Raw genomic sequence first — 14305 nt, 5'->3', positions numbered from 1 at the left:
TGCATCTAAGGCTATGGTTCGTTGTGCCTATGCATCTAAGGCTATGGTTCGTTGTGCCTATGCATCTAAGGCTATGCTTCGTTGTGCCTATGCATCTAAGGCTATGCTTCGTTGTGCCTATGCATCTAAGGCTATGCTTCATTGTGCCTATGCATCTAAGGCTATGCTTCGTTGTGTCTATGCATCTGAGGCTGTGTATCGTTGTGCCTAGGTATCTGAGGCTATGCTTGGTTGTGTCTGGACATTTTAGGCAATCCTTGGTTGTGCCTCTGCATCTGAGGCTATGCCCGGTTGTACCTATGTATCCGAGGCTGTGCTTACTTGTGCCTTGGTGGTGCCTGGTTATTTTTTCGCTATGCTTGGTTTTGCCCAGAAATCGAAGGCTATGCTAGGATGTGCTTATGCATCCAAGGCTATGCCTGGTTGTGTCTGTGTATCTGAGGCTATGCTTGGTTGTGCCCAGGCATCTGAGGCTATGGTTGGTTGCACCCAGGCATCTGAGGCTGGGCTTACTTATGCCGTGGTTGTGGCTGGACATTATACTTAGTTGTGCCCAGGCATCTGAGGTTATGCTTGTGTGTGCCTATGCATCTGAGGCTATGCTTGGTTGTGCCAAGGAATCTGAGGCTATGTGTCTTTGTGTCCAGGCATCTGAGGCTATGCTTGTTTTTGCCTATGCATCTGAGGCTATGCTTGGTTGTGCCATGGTTGTGCCTATGCAATAGAGGCAATGCTTGCTGTGCCTTGGTGGTGCCCATGCATTTGAGGCAATGCTTGGCTGTACCTATGTATCTTAGGCTATGCTTAGCTGTGCCTTGGTTGTGCCTATGTATCCTAGGCTATTCTTAGCTGTGCCTTGGTTGTGCCTATGTATCTTAGGCTATACTGGTCTATGCTGAGCTGTGCCTTGTTTGTGCCTATGTATCTTAGGCTATGCTTAGCTGTGCCTTGGTTGTGCCTATGTGTGTTAGGCTAGGCTTAGCTGGGCCTTGGCTGTGCCTGTGTATCTTATGCTATGTCTAGCTGGGCCTTGGTTGTGCCTATGTATCTTAGGCTATGCTTCGCTGTGCCTTGGTTGTGCCTATGTGTGTTAGGCTAGGCTTAGCTGGGCCTTGGCTGTGCCTGTGTATCTTATGCTATGTCTAGCTGTGCCTTGGTTGTGCCTATGTATCTTAGGCTATGCTTCGCTGTGCCTTGGTTGTGCCTCTACATTTGAGGCAATGTTTGGTTGTGCTTTGGATCTGACTGGGCATTTGAGGCTGTGCCTCAGGCATCTTAGCCCAGATTTATTATAACTTGCTGCAGGGTTTGCATAACAAAAGAGACCAGGGCAGCTGTTTGCTTTGGGTGCCAGCGCTCCCGCCCTACAATTTTCCTGCTTTAGTTTATGTTCTATCCACTTTGATAATGACATTACAGGCTGCGTAGTATGATTATTTAATTATCAATGTGGATGGGTAGTACGACGAAACAACACATAGAAATAGGTCGCAAGCCTTAACCACTCATTTTTTACTGTCCATTTTTTTTACAACGTGTACGTTTTTACAACGGATGCAATTACCACACATTGTTTATTCATTTAAAAACAATGTATTTGTAGGGGAAGACCCCCCCCGAACCCACAACTTACCTTAAATGCGTGGTAAAGACATCCGTTGTAAAAACGTGTACTTGAAAATGCGTGATAAAGTCACAACATGGTAAAAAACTTGGTGTAAAGGCTGTTTCCCATGTGGATGACACATAAAGCAGGAAAAGGTATGTACACATCAACTCCACATTAACAGTGCCTGCCCTGTCAGCATCACACTCTGACCCACACAATATGCGAGAGGCAGGTAGCCAGGAAGGCACTTTTCACTGGCACGTGCACTAGTACTGGGCTGGCACATGCACTATCAATCAATCAATCAATAAATCATTTGTAAAGTGCACTACTCACCCGTGACGGCCTCAAGGCGCTGGGGGAGGAGGGGTGCTGCTACTGCTCGAAGAGCCAGGTCTTGAGGAGTCTTCTGAATGTCAGTAGGTCTTGGGTCTGCCGTAGGTGGGTAAAGAGGGTGTTCCAGGTCTTGGCAGCGAGGTGGGAGAAAGATCTGCCTCCGGAAGTTGCTCTTTGGATGCGGGGGACTGCAGCGAGGGCGAGGCCGGTAGAGCGGAGCTGGCGGGTGGGGGTGTAGAAGCTGAGTCGCCTGTTGAGGTATGCTGGCCTGGTGTTGTGGAGTGCTTTGTGTGCATGGGTGAGGAGCTTTAAGGTTATCCTCTTGTTGACGGGGAGCCAGTGCAGGTCTCTGAGGTGGGGTGTGATGTGCCTGTGGTGGGGGATGTCAAGGATCAGACGTGCAGAGGCATTCTGGATGCGTTCCAGCTGTCTCAGGAGTTTGGCCGAAGCTCCTGCATAGAGTGCATTTCCGTAGTCCAACCTGCTGCTGACAAGGGCCTGGGTGACTGTTCTTCTCGTATCGGTGGGGATCCCCTTGTAGATCCTGCGGAGCATACCTAGGGTGTTGAAGCAGGAGGAGGAGACAGCGTTGACCTGCTTAGTCATGGAGAGGGTGGAGTCGAGGATGACCCCTAGGTTGCGTGGGTGGTCGGTGGGTGTTGGGGCTGTTCCCAGTGCGGTCGGCCACCAGGAGTCGTCCCAGGCCGAGGGGGTGGATCCAAGGAGGAGGACCACCGTCTTGTCCAAGTTCAGCTTCAGTCAGCTGTTCCTCATTCATTCGGCGACGGCCTTCATTCCTTCGTGGATGTTGGTTTTGGCAGTTTGGGGGTCTTTGGGGAAGGAGAGGATCAGCTGGGTGTCATCGGCGTAGGAGATGATGTTAAGGTCGTGCTGTTGGGCGACGAGGGCGAGGGATGCCATGTAGACGTTGAACAGCGTTGGGCTGAAGGATGAGCCCTGGGGAACACCGCAGATGATCTTGGTGGCATCGGAACGGAAGGGGGGGGAGGCGGACGCTCTGTGTTCTGCCGGAGAGGAAGGATGTGGTCCAGTCCAGGGCCTTCTCTTGGATCCCGGCGTTGTGGAGGCGTGATCGTAGTGTGCGGTGGCAGACCGCGTCGAAGGCGGCTGACCGGTCCAGGAGGATGAGGGCCGCTGCATCTCCGTAGTCTAGCAGGGAGATGGGCCGGAAGTTCTTGAGGTCCCTGGAGTCCGCCTTCGGTTTCTTGAGTAAGGCGTTGATCTCGGCATGCTTCCAGCTTTCCGGGAAGGTTGCAGTCTCGAAGGAGATGTTGATTACTTTACGGAGGTGAGGTGCGATGGCTGTGCTGGCTTTGTTGAAGATGTGGTGTGGGCATGGGTCTGAGGGTGATCCGGAGTAGATGGTCTTCATGATCTTGCTGGTTTCGTCATCGTTGATGTTGGTACAGGAGAGCAGGTGGTTAGTGCGGGTGGTGGTCGTGGGGACGGAGGTCTCAGTGGTTGTCGGGGTGGTGATGACGTTGAAGCTGTCATGGATGTCTGCGATCTTGCGATGGAAGAAGGTGGTCAGCGAGTCACACAGGTCTTGCGAAGGAGGGATGTCGTTGGTGTTGGAGCTGGGGTTGGAGAGTTCCTTCAAGATGTTGAAGAGCTCTTTGCTGTTGTGTGCGTTGTTGTCTAGGCGGTCATTGAATGAGGTCCTTTTGGAGGATCTGGTGAGGTGATGATGTCTGCGGGTGGCGTTCTTGTGGGCTGCGTAGATGTCCGGTGTTCGTTCGCGGAGCCAGTTCTTCTCCAGTTTTTGGCATGTTCGCTTGGAGGCCTGGAGGTCTTCAGTGAACCAGCTGGCTTTCTTGCTGGAGGGTTTCTTGAGTGGGGTGAGGGTGTTAGCGCAGTCGTGAATCCACTGTCTGAGGTTGCGGACGGCGGTGTCGGCGGCGGTTTTCTGTGCAAGGGTGGTGATTAGCTGGTCTTCAGTGACTATGCTCCAGCAGCGGCGGGGCATCTGTTGGGTGTGGTGGTGCGTGGTGGGCTTCCTGAAGGTGAAGTGGATGAAGTGGATAAAGTGGATGCAGCGATGGTCGGTCCAGTGGAGTTTGTGGTGTGGTTGAGGGAGGCGTTGGGGCTTGCGGAGAAGATGAGGTTGAGGGTGTGGCCGGCGGCGTGGGTGGGTGTTGTGATGAGTTGTCTGAGTCCGAGGTTGGCGAGGTTGGCGATCAGGGTGGTGGAGTTGGTGTTGTTGTTGTTCTCGAGGTGGAAGTTCAGGTCCCCGAGGAGGAAGCAGTCCGTGGATGCAAGGGCGTGTGTGCTGATGAAGTCGGCGATGGAGTTGCTGAACTGTGGTCGGGGTCTGGGGGGTCTGTAGACGAGGGTTCCTCTGAGGGTGGTGTTGGGGTCGGTGTGGAGCTGGAAGTGCAGGTGTTCGGCTGTGTTGAAGGTGTCGTCGGAGTTGGTAGAGACCTTGAGGGTGGACTTGTGGACGATGGCGATTCCTCCTCCAACTCCATTGGTGCGGTCTCTGTGGGTGATCTTGTAACCATCCCGGATGGCTATGGCGATGTCGGGTGCTGAGGCGGGGTTCAGCCAGGTCGCCGTCAGGAAGGCGACGTCTGGGGACAGTGAGTCTAGTAGGTCCCAGAGTTTGACGGCGTGTTTACGGGCAGAATGGGTGTTGAGGAGGACGCATCTGAGGTAGTTGGGTTCTTTCCTGTGCGAAGGTTTGGCGGGGTGGATGCTGGCGAAGCTGCTGTTCCGGCAGGTGAAAGGCTTCAGGGTGGTCCGGTAGCATGTGTTTTTTCATCCGGGGTTGAGTGCGTGGAGGGTGCTGGCATCGTAGCGGAGTCGGGCGTCATGGCATTTGCGGGGGCCAGGGGTTTTGGCGCTCGCTTGATCCAGGCATGGACGGGCGTAGACGGGCTTGCCTTATGCACGCCTTTTGCGTGCCAGCGGCGCTCAGAAGGGGAGGTGGGAGGAAGGAGGAGCTGGGAGGGGGGATCGGCGAATGGGTGAGCCGGGGCGGGCACGCAGCGGCTGTAAGTGGGACCGGCGAGGAACAGAGGGCAAAACGGTCACAATAGCACAGAAAGCAGTTTTCAGAAGACAAGAAGCACAAAGTACAATTTACAGAGGGCAAGGAGTGGGAGGGGTGGGGGGCGGGTCCGCAAGGGACGCAGCAGCGTAAAGTGGGACCAACGAGGAACAGAGGGCAAAACGGGCACAATAGCACAGAAAGCAGTTACAGAAGGCAAGAAGCACAAAGTACAATTTACAGAAGGGAAGGAGCGAGGGCGGGGCCAGAGGGGACGCAGCGGCGGGAAGTGGGACCGGCGAGGAACAGAGGGCAAAACGGGCACAATAGCACAAAATACAGTTATAGAAGGCAAAGGATGCACAAAATCCAGTTACTGAGGCAAGAAAAGCACAGTAACCAGGCGAAACAAACTAACGGCCTACCACTGGCCACCAGGGATGAGGCACAGGTGGTAGCCTGCGGGTGGAGGCGGCCTCAAATTACAGCAGCAGCTGGGACTCAGACACGGGCACAGTCAGGTGGAGCTGCGCGGCGTGGGGAGCAACCTGCCTGGCAACAGGGTCACATGCACCAGGCATCATGCATTTCTATGTGCTTAATTCACTCAGCCTTGCCCTTATCTGGGGCCTTTGGGGTTCACCCCCAGATGAAGGACTGTAGTGTCACTTTTAGGTCTCGCCCAGCCAGCGCTTGAGCTGTCTCTTTGAGATGTTCTGTATTTAAGTATGGACTTTAAGCTTCGCCCATTTTCCGCCCATCTTTCCAACTGGCTCCTGTTACTGCCCTTTGTAAATGGTGGCTTTTGATTCGTCAATAGGTTTAGTAGTCCCTCCTTAGTACCGGCATGAACTATAAAGTACACCCATTTTTACAATAAAGGCGGAAAACAGCAACAATAAAAAAACATAAATGAAAGACATTGTCATTTACAACGACAATAGCTCTAACAACACAAATGCGAGACCTATTGCATTTCAAATGCTTGCTTGAAGCAGCCCCTGGTGACATGAGCATCAAGCCTGTTCTGCCTGGAGCTGCATGCCAATTACTACTGCCTCACCACCCCAACAGCTTTATAGGACATCATAGGGTGAGGTGGGGTCAGTAAGCATCGTATGACGAGTTAAGAAAGGATGGGTTTACACAGAAGCCGTCTGACATGACTGAGAGGTTGTCCGGCTGCCCGCTGGTCTACAGCCTGCGGGAGGACTGGCCTGGAGATGGGGAGCAGAACCCAATGGCGTAACGAAACTTGAGGGTGCCCCCTTGTAATGTACATTGAGCTCCCCCCAATCCAGTCAGGAGCTCTCAGTCCAGGGGTCCACCCCATATGCACAGTGTTGGAGGGGGCCCCTGGAGCTCAGCGACTCCCGGCGATGCCGGTGTACTGCCGGGACTAATGTTACACCACTGGTAGAGCCGCAAGTGGCTGCAGAGCTTCCTCCACAAATTCCTGTGCCAGATGAAGACCTCAGTGTTCAAAACAATAGAGGCGAGAAGTGTACATTTGTGTTGTGATGTTATTCCACATCTACTTCCTTCTTCCTGTTGTTCAGCCTGGATGTGAATAGAATGTTATGATCTCATAGAATGTTGGGTGCATGATCTTGGTCAGTTGGTGTCAGCAGGCTTAGCAGCTTGGAGGCTGCTCCTGGTGGGGCGTACATACCTGCCTACTTACTATCTTGGCTACAACTTAAAGCTTATGTAACTTGAATCTTAATAAAGTTACTACTTGGAACTACAACCTGGTCTCCTGTGGACTTTCATACTACAAAATTTTGGTGACGTTTTTGCTACAAATCTGCATTATCTTCATGGAATGCTTAAACTGCAATTTCTGGAACTAAAATATACTGCAACTTACAAGAAAATCAAGCTTGTTTATCTACGTCTTTCTACTTAATGAACTTGGCAACCCTAGCTTCACCAGTGACCATTTGACACCGGTCAGCCTCAACTTGGGCGTGACAGTTTTACACCTCACTCAAGCTTGGTGAATTATTTACTGCCTGTGCTTTATGCTGTAATACCTGTGATCACCAGTGACTGCCAGAGCATTAATCAGTCATCTACATGGCATCTTTCTTGTCAGTGATCTCTTTAATCTACACAAACTGGCATCTTTCATGCGCATGGTGTCTTTATGAATGACTAGAACTACGTGATCTACAGTTATCAACTGGACTGGCACCATTTATCTAACCCAAAACTCAACCCGCGTGGTACACTCTTATTGCCATTTGCAGAGTTCTTCAGAAACCACTAGCGAGAATGGAAAATTCATTGTGGGACATTGACGCCAACATCTGCGTAGTTCTGCAGAGAGAGCAAGTGCAGATTAAGCTGTGTCTGGTGAGCTGGCACTTTGTTATTGTCGTCATGTCGGAGTGCGTTTGGATAATTTTATTGTGGCAGGCAGAGTCCTTACTGCCAGGGTGAGTCATTATGCCGGGCCCCGGGGGAAGCACAGACGCAGACTAGTCTTCCCCCGGGGTCTTTCGGGCAGGGGATAGGACAGGCAGGGGAAGGGGAGGAGTTAGGTGGGGGGTATTAAGGCACAGGGGAGGAAGGGAACTTCCTCTTCCTGTTGCCTGGCACCATCGGGAGGGTGAAGAAAAGGGAGTGTAGCGTAGTTAGTTTGGGAGCACGTAGTTAGAGTTTCTTAGTCAAGTGCAGGGGCCTATGGTAGTGGTGGTGACGTTGTGGGCTGTCTGTCGGCAGTCGGAGTTCCCATACGCTCGAAGCGTGCAATTTGGCAGCATGTCGGGCGTCTCGTCCGAGGAGGTTCGGGCGGCCCTGTTGTTGCTGGCCCGCGTGGGCCGGGAGGACCTGCTTCAGCCAGGTGTGTTTGGGCAGGCATGGGTGGGGGCCACGAGGGCCACGCGGGCGGCCTCGGCCGGGGTCGTGGCGGCGGTCCTGGCCTGCCAGGATGACTCCCTGCCGGGTCACGATCAGGAAGCAGGGCGGAGGGGGGGCGGAGCAGGCCGAGACTCGGCGCGGGGTGGGAAGCGCAAGAGCCTGCCCCCGCGAGCCTTTCCCCCTCTGCATTTCCTTCCTGGGGCCTCCGGGGATGCAATTGGGGGTGGTGACCTCCCCCTCACGCGGCCGGTGGATGCTCCACAACCTGGGGTAGTGGAGGGGATGGCTGGGCTCTGTGACTTGTCTGTTGGGGGTGGGGGGGAGGGTACAGGCCAGGAGGTGCTGTTGTCTGTAGGTGGGGGGACGTCTGTGGTCCCGGCTGCTGAGCTCCCAGGCGAGGCAGGCACTGAGGAGGCAGGTGTGGATCAGGGGGCTGATGGCCCCATTGATCTATCCACTAGTTCTAGGGCGAACACACCTGCCCCGTGGGGCGGGAGATGGTAGTAGGGCGGGGGTCTGGGCGAGACAGTCTCGTCTGGGGCCTCGGGCTTGGGGGGGTGGCCCCTGGGCCTTGGGCTAGGTCGTTTTTTGCTGCCGGGTGGGGGTTTTCAGGGCTACTGCCCGCCCCCGCCCCTCCCGATTTGGGCGGCCATGTCATGGGAGGATAGGGCCTGGGAGCAGAGGATCATGGAGCAGATTCGAGAGGCAAGGTGGGCCGAGCAGACCATGGCCCGGGTGGGTGCAGTGTGGGGGGACGACATAGAGGGGCCGCCTACCCCGACCTCTGAGGAGGAAAGGGCGGCAGAGCTGGAGGAGGCGCAGAGGCACGGGAAGGGCAGGAAGGCGACCATTGAGGACCCTAAGAGCAGGATGGGAGGGGTAGGGACGGCCAGGATGGCTTTGAGGCCCGATGGTGCTGGGCCCTCTCAGGCTAGAGCGACCTGAGGGATGGGCGGGGAACCATGGCGGCGGCTGTCGGCAGAGCCCGGGGGTGCCTAGCAGGGCGCAAGACGGCCCTGAGACGCAGGCCTGAAGCAGCAGGGCAGTCCGCGGCGGCTGTCCCTCCACCGAGGGCTCGGGCACCGGCGTCGAGGGTGTCGAATGTGTCAAGTGAGATGGTTGGTGTGCAGAAAGATGTGAAGAGAGCGGTGAGGGATGTGTCGGGTGTGCCTGTGGAAGTGGAGCCTGTGCTGGAATTGGACTACGATGATGAGAGTGAGGAGCTTGAGGAGGGGAAGGTGCGGGATGACTCAGCCGGCCCGCGGGGCGTGGTGGACAACAGCGACTTTGGTGTTTTGCAGGCCCCAACGAAGACAGCAGGCAAGGACAAGGCTGTTGCGGTGAAGACTTCGACCCCCAGAGTACGGCCCCGGGAGCGGCTCCCCACGTCAAAGGTGAGGGGTCTTGGTGGGTCGCTTGGGATGACGACTCAAAAGGGGGAAGGAAGAGGACTTGTAGGTCAGTGTGCGTGGGGGACGGGTCTATACGGGGGCCGGAGACGCCAGCGGGCGGTCAACCTGTGGAGGGTAAGGAGGTGGATGGTAAGTCGGTGGCTACAGCCGAAGTGCAGACAGACAAAGGGGACGGTAAGGAGGAGAAAGAGGTGAGACTGCCGAAGAAGCTCCCCTACATGGGTTTGGCGATGCCCTTGGGGTCACATCTTTCGGAAAGGGTTAAGACACGGATTTGGAAGCACGAATTTGTAGATGTGTTTAAACTGCTGCATAGGGAGGTTCAGGCCAAGGAGGACTCGAAGGAAGAGGAGTGGGAGTTGACGAGGCGGCCCAGGGTGCCAGTGACATTGGAGAACTGGACTTCGGCATTCTTGATTTATGCCAGTATTTATTGTGAGAGGTATTTGGATCAGGCTATCACGTTGTTAAAGTACATGGACATCATTCGCAAGGCCCAGATGCAGTTTGGGGGTTTTGCCTGGTTGAGTTATGATGAGGAATTCAGAGCAAGAGTTAGTGCGGATCCGGAGAAGAATTGGGGGGAGGTGAACCAGGAACTTTGGGTGCAGTGGATGGCGTCCACGCACTCTACTGCATCCACACACACGGCCAGCGGTTTGCCTGTAATGTAATGGTCCTTTCCGCCGCGTCCCGCCCACGGCGGGGTGGGAGGAAGTGCAGTGCCCAATACCCTCATCTCTGGGCAGCCCAACAAACCAGGGGGATATTCGACCGGGGCCTGTTGGAGCTACAACAGGGGGTACTGCTCGAGATACCCCTGTAAGTTTAAACATGAGTGCTCCAAGTGCGGCGGGAAACACGCTCTTACTCAATGCCTTACACTTGTCACCCCCTCAGAGCAATGGCGGAACACCAAAGGGCGGGGCCACCCTGGACAGAAGGGCGCCTACACCGGTTAGGGTGGAGGCAATGGCCCCGTTGCTCTCATGTTACCCGGATCAGGAGGCGGCGGCGCAGCTTTTCTGGGGTTTCACGGAGGGCTTTCGGGTAGGTTACCAAGGTCCCACGTTGCGGCGGTGGGCGGACAATTTGAGGTCAGCAAAGGAATTGTCAGGAGTGGTGTCCCACAAGCTGTTGAAGGAGGTTGAGGAAGGAAGGGTAGCCGGCCCGTTTACTGATTGGCCTTTGGCAGATCTGATCATTTCTCCACTGGGGGTTGTACCGAAGAAGGAGGAAGGGGAGTTTCGGATGATTTACTACCTCTCGTGGCCGGAGGGCCAGTCAGTGAACGACTTTATTTCAGAGGAGGATTTGAGGGTGCTCTATGCTTCCGTGGATGACGCGATCCGTTTGGTGAGGGTGTGCGGACGGGGGGGGGGCTGAATTGGAAAAATGCGACATCAAGTCGGCTTTCCGTCTGCTGCCTATACATCCAGCGGATTTCTCGCTCCTGGGTATGCAGTTTGGGGGGGGCCATCTACGTGGACAAGGTTTTGCCCATGGGGTGCGCCATCTCTTGTGCCTTGTTTGAACTCTTCAGTATTTTCTGCAGTGGGCAATGGTGAGAATTAGTGGGTGCCCCGAGGTCACTCACTATTTGGATGATTTCCTCTTCCTCGGGAGGGTGGATTCGGGTGATTGCGGCAGGGCCCTGTCGTGGTTCCAGGAGATGGCCTTCCATTTCGGTGTTCCTTTGGCACCAGAGAAAATGGCTGGTCCCAGCTGTCGCCTGACGTTTCTGGGGATTGAGTTGGACTCTGTGCAGTGGCTGGCGCGCCTTCCGGGGGCCAAGGTGACTGAAATTCTGTTGTGTCTACAGTGGGCGGTCGAAGAGAAACGAATCCCCTTGAGAGCGGTGCAGAAACTACTGGGTTTCCTGAACTTTGCGTGTAGAGTGGTAAAAGCAGGGCGGACATTCTGCAGGCGGCTTGGCATAGCCATGTCGGGGACGGTGCTTCCACACCACAGAGTCAGGATTTCCATGGGGGTGCGGGCTGATTTGAGGTCCTGGATTACATTCTTGACTGATTTCAATGGAGTGTCCCTAGATTTTGATGAGGACAGGGCGGTTTGGCAATGTCAAATTTTCTCTGATGCAGCTGGGTCAGCGGGGTTTGGCATCTTCTGGGACGGGAGGTGGTGCGCTGAGAGTTGGCCTGCTCACTGGCTAAAACAGGGGAGGAGCATTGCTTTCCTGGAATTCTTTCCTTTGCTGGTGGCGCTGGAGTTTTGGGGGAGTGAGTTTCAGAATAGATCAGTGCTCTTCCACATTGACAACATGACGTTGGTGGAACTGGTGAACTGCCAGAGAGCCAGGGACCTGAGGGTGCTGCGATTGTTGTGGAGATTCATGTTGGCTTGTCTGCGGCTGAATGTGGTGTTTCGGGCGAAGCATGTCCCTGGGGCGAATAATGACATTGCGGATGCTTTGTCTCGTTCGCAGTGGCAGCGGTTCCGGCAACTGGCACCAGGAGCGGACATGTGCAAGACCGAGCTGCCGGATGGCATATGGGCCTTGGGGGAGTGAGGATGATTGGCCTGGTGGATCGTTCAGTTGCAGATACCACGAGGAAGACGTATCGGCTGGCATGGTCAGAGTTTGGTGCATTCATGGATTGGAATCAGGATTCAAGTATGGGTGACCGTTCCGCAGTGGAACAGGGAGTGAGACGTTTTGTGCTGTGTTGCATTGATAAGGGTTTGACTTCGGCTACGATTTCTGGTAAACTGGTAGGGATCTCTTTTTATTGTACTTTGTTTCTGGGGTTTGATCCGACGAAAGATGTGATTGTGAGGCGGATGCTCCGAGGATGGGGTAGGGAATGTAAGGGGTGGGGGTAGACTGCGTGTGGCAGTTACATTTGAGCTGTTGGTTCGGCTGGTTGGGGTGTTGCCAACATGTTGCTATGATCTTTTTGAAGTGAAGATTTTCCGTTTGTGTATGGTGTGGATGTTTTTTGGAGCGTTTCGGGTGTCTAAATTGTTGGGTACAAGGACGACGGCTGGTAGGGTGTTTGAGGAGATTCGGGTGGATGGGGGGGCGCCTGGGGATTTCGTTGGGGTGCTCGAAGACTGATCAGATGGTAGGGGGAAGTGGGTGTGGCTGAATGAAGCAGATGGTGGGGCAGTGTGCCCCGTGGCAGAGTGGAGGGCCTTCCTGGAGGCTGCGCGTGGGACGCAAGGTGAAATTTTCTGCCATGCATCGGGTGCACGAGTGACTGCTGGCCAGTTGTTGGTGGTGTTGTGCATGGCTTTGCGGAGGCTAGGGTTGGATGCCTCTGGTTTTGGGACCCACTCCTTTCGAATCGGGGCTGCGACACCTGGGGTGGTCCTGGGACAGGATTAGGCGGATTGGAAGATGGAAGTTGCGCTGTTGCGAGCGGTATGTGAGGAAGTGAGGCGGTCATAGGTAGTTGGTTGGCTGGGACGAGCTTTTGTGTTTTTGTGCTAACATCTTTTTCTTTCGCAGGTTGCGTGGGTGGACCAGGGTCAAAGAAGGTGACCTGGATAGTGGGGCACTCCTTTGTGCACTGGGCATCTAAATACGCAGAACAGCAGGTGTACGGCCGTAACCTGGGACTGAAAGGACATTTACATGAGGTACAATGGTGGGGAAAAGGAGGCATGCAATGGGGGGCACTACTGCCCTGGCTCGCTAAAATGGTCCCGCAACGAGGATGCCCGGACCTGTTGATTATTCATCTGGGAGAGAACGATTTGGTGCAGCTGTCAGGTTTGGCGCTTGTGCAGCTGATGCAGAGGGATCTGGAGGTATTGAAGTCAAGGCTTGCAGGGACTTGCATTGCCTGGACGGAGTTTGTGCCTGGGAGAGTATGGAAGGGGGCAATGAAGCACGGGGCAATTGAGAAAGCACAGAGTAAAGTCAACAGGGCAATGAGACTTTTTTGCAGCGACAAAGACATTAAGGTGATCTCACACAGAAGAATTCGACTGGAGGAACCTTTAGTTTTCAGGCACGACGGAGTGTACCTGTCTCGTTTGGGGAATGCGTATTATATGATAGAGATGAGAGATGTGGTGAGCAAGCTGTGGAATGAGGCGATCTGGTGTTGCAGGGAGTGAGTGCGGATGGGTGCAGTGTGTGTGGGGGACAGCAGACCCGTGGGGGGGTGGGGCAGGGAACCGCCCTATAGGGGGTTCCCTGGTTGGCAGTACTTTCAAGGGAGAGGGGTGGTCAAAAGTGGGCACACCCATCCCTTTGGGGGGAAGTTCGAATGGCAGACAGAGGCATGACTGGAAGGACACAAGGTTCGGGCAGGATGACAGGTGATTGGTGAATATGGATGAGGTACGGTATGGGGCATGGAGTGGTTGTGATGAGGTGGAACGGGTGAAGCGTGTGAGAAGTGAAGTGTTGAGTTGGGGTTTGAAGTTATTTATTTGTTTTTGTTTATTGTTATGTAAGATTACGCAGCCTGGTCTAATAAATGGCCTTTTACGCTTAAACACTGCGTGGTCTGTTTATTGCGTGATGCCGGGCCCCGGGGGAAGCACAGTCGCAGACTAGTCTTCCTCCGGGGTCTTTCGTGCAGGGGATAGGACAGGCAGGGGAAGGGGAGGAGTCAGGTGGGGAGGTATTAAGGCACAGGGGAGGAAGGGAACTTCCTCTTCCTGGTGCCTGCACCATCGGGAGGGTGGAGAAAAGGCCACCCACCCGCCCTGCAGTCTGGGGTGTGGTTTGGGTTGGTTGTTTTTGTGGCGTGCCAGTTTAGGCCAGAGCTGCGCTAGGCGGTACTTTGAAGTGAGAGGGGTGGTCAAGAGCGGGCACCCCTCGGGGGAGAAGTTCGAATGGCAGACAGAGGCATGACTGGAAGGACACAAGGTTGGGGCAGGATAACAGGTGATTGGTGAATATGGAGGAGGTACTGTATGGGACATGGAGTGGTTGTGATGAGGTGGAACGGGTGAAGCGTGTGAGAAGTGAAGTGTTGAGTTGGGGTTTGAAGTTATTTATTTGTTGTTGTTTATTGTTATGTAAGATTACGCAGCCTGGTCTAATAAATGGCCTTTTACTCTTAAACACTGCGTGGTCTGTTTATTGCGCGACTT

This window comes from Lissotriton vulgaris, chromosome 4_1 (assembly GCF_964263255.1).
Source record: "Lissotriton vulgaris chromosome 4_1, aLisVul1.2, whole genome shotgun sequence".
NCBI classification, from domain to species: domain Eukaryota; kingdom Metazoa; phylum Chordata; class Amphibia; order Caudata; family Salamandridae; genus Lissotriton; species Lissotriton vulgaris.
Note: the sequence above shows the minus strand (reverse complement) of the source record.